We start from the raw sequence: 2,562 nt of genomic DNA, 5'->3' as shown, positions 1-2,562 counted from the left end.
TTGCATATTTCCTTAAGTTTTAGATGTTTATTTTATTTCCTTAAATAAAATGATTTGTTTTAAATTAATAACCGTAGATTTAGATGGAGGGATGAGATTACACTAACTCTACCTCTAGAGTTCTCTAATAACTCTAGAGGATCCGGACTCAAGGTATGGGGCATTTATAGGAATAAAATAGGTAAGTACTTAATTTCTAAACTTAAATAGATCATAACCTTCACCATAAATTAGGAGATAAAACCAAGATTTGTAACCTCCGTCATAAATTTAGAAGTTATAGGAAAAAGAAACTCCATCCAATCACCATAATATCCCATAGGAAAATATGGCCTAAATTCTTTTTATTTTTTTGGTTTTCTGAAATTTTATTTTGACTAGGATTTAATACCAAAAGCTTAACAAATTCAATTTTGGCGCCATATTCCCTCCAAAATAATTTAAAAGCAGTGAAAATACTAAAATACCCTTTGCTTAAAATATTTATTTTACAAAATAAATATTTAATTATTTAAATAAATACTAAAAATATGGGGTATTACAGATGGTCGTTTTAATCTAACTTCTAAGGTATAGAGAAACTAAACAAGACCAAGAATATGAGAAATAAAGTTTTAAACTAATAAAACTAAAAAAATCAAACTAAAAAGATCTAGAGCAATTTCACCATGTTAATAGCTATAATCTATCGAAATATCATCAATAGTTCAATCAATCAGACATCTAGAGCACAACCTAATCCTACGGTCGGATCTTGACAATCTCAAATCAAAATATAAAGTACGGTTGCTAACATAATCAGATTTGCTAATAGTATTATCAAACAATATACAATGATAATTAAGATCTGAAAAATATATACGAATTTAGCAAATTGTAACAATTTTCACAATTGAAACAATTAATTTTAAGCATACTCGAGCACAGATCCAACTCCACCACGTCAAGCTTGACACGAGCAGTTTACTTCGATGTCTTTGCATCTTTCTAAGTAAAGACCATCACAATCTGATTATATGATATAATCGTTCTCAGTGATGATGTTGAACAAACCTAAACCTCATGGATCCAAATCATCTTCCAAATTATTGACACCATGAAAATAAGAAAACTCATACAAATATGAGAAGTAACCACCAAGAAGGGGGACAACTACTCTCACAGATGGAGAGAATTGAACAAAAGAAAGCAGTAAAGAAGATAACAATACTTAAATCTAAGGAAAAGGGTCAGAAATAGTCTAATTTCCTAACAAAGTAGACGATTTTCGGTCAAGAAATTTAAAAACCCTAGAAAGAGAATTGGAGAGGGAGAAAGGAGAGGTGACTGCTAGGGTTTTTGCTTTTTAGGTTTGTTATATTTTTTTAATAATAAAAAGGTTGTGAAAGATATAAATATATCTTTAAAAGGGATGAATTCGAACCAGTCATGGGTGTTGGGGCGGGTGTGAATTTTATGTATATTTTTTAGGTGACAGTTGGGAAGGATGATGGTAGGGACAATTTATAACATTTTCCCGTTGAGATAGAGATGAATCAGAAAAAATTTCTCTGCAACGGGTGGTAGGGAGGGGATGGAGAATAAATTTTTAAAAAGGTGCGGATATGGAAGGACCATCTCCACACGCGTCCTATCCCATTGACATTCCTAATATTGAACCACTTTCACCACTTTCATTCGAACTCTTTTTAAATTTTTGACGGTTTCATTTAGACTATTTGAATGTTAGCCTTCAGTAGAATTTCTACTTGCATCAAAGAATTAAGTATTGCAGAATTTTAAAACGTCCCACTCTTACTTTTTTTTTTATTCATATGAGCCACGAAGGCAGTATAAAGAAAGGGAGGGGTGATCCGAACTTATGACCTATCGTTCACAACACCTCAATCTAACCACTAGGGCAAGACATCTTCTATACGTCCCACTCCTATGTACTTGTTATTTGTATTTGACTTCTCGAATGTCTTATATACTAAACTCTCTTAATACATATTTGATGATTTACTCTATATGCATATATATCTTAATTGCATACAGCATACATGATACAAATCACTAACCCTGTTAGAGACCATAATTTCCCTCACCCCATGCATACATTTGGATAGTGGATATACACGACAAACATAATTTTGGTGGTAATCTTGTTAGACCACAAAAATAAATTATATTTTTAAGAAAATAGCTTTTACCTTCTTAATATTAGATTCTTGTTTTCTCTGCAATTTCTTAAATGACTGGGCCTCTGGATGATTGATCATGTGTGAGGGCAGCTTAGAAGAAATTCATTTTACCACGGAATTTCCGACAAGAAAGTCCCAAAAAAAAAATCAAATTTTTTTCTTTAGATATGAAAAAACTAGTATATGTCAATGTTCTTGAGAATACAAAAAAAAAAAAAAGCATACCTCTAAGCTCTCAATTACAAAATCCATCATTTTAATATGCCACCCTTGTCAACTAAGAGAAAAGAAAACGAAATCCTCTTTTATTCATGCATCTATCATATGTTCTCCATATGATTTAACATTGACTATCCACCTAAATTCAAAAGTCTTTCAT

This window comes from Beta vulgaris, chromosome 5 (assembly GCF_026745355.1).
Source record: "Beta vulgaris subsp. vulgaris cultivar EL10 chromosome 5, EL10.2, whole genome shotgun sequence".
NCBI classification, from domain to species: domain Eukaryota; kingdom Viridiplantae; phylum Streptophyta; class Magnoliopsida; order Caryophyllales; family Amaranthaceae; genus Beta; species Beta vulgaris.
The sequence above is the reverse complement of the archived record's forward strand: the minus strand, read 5'-3'. Positions refer to the sequence as shown.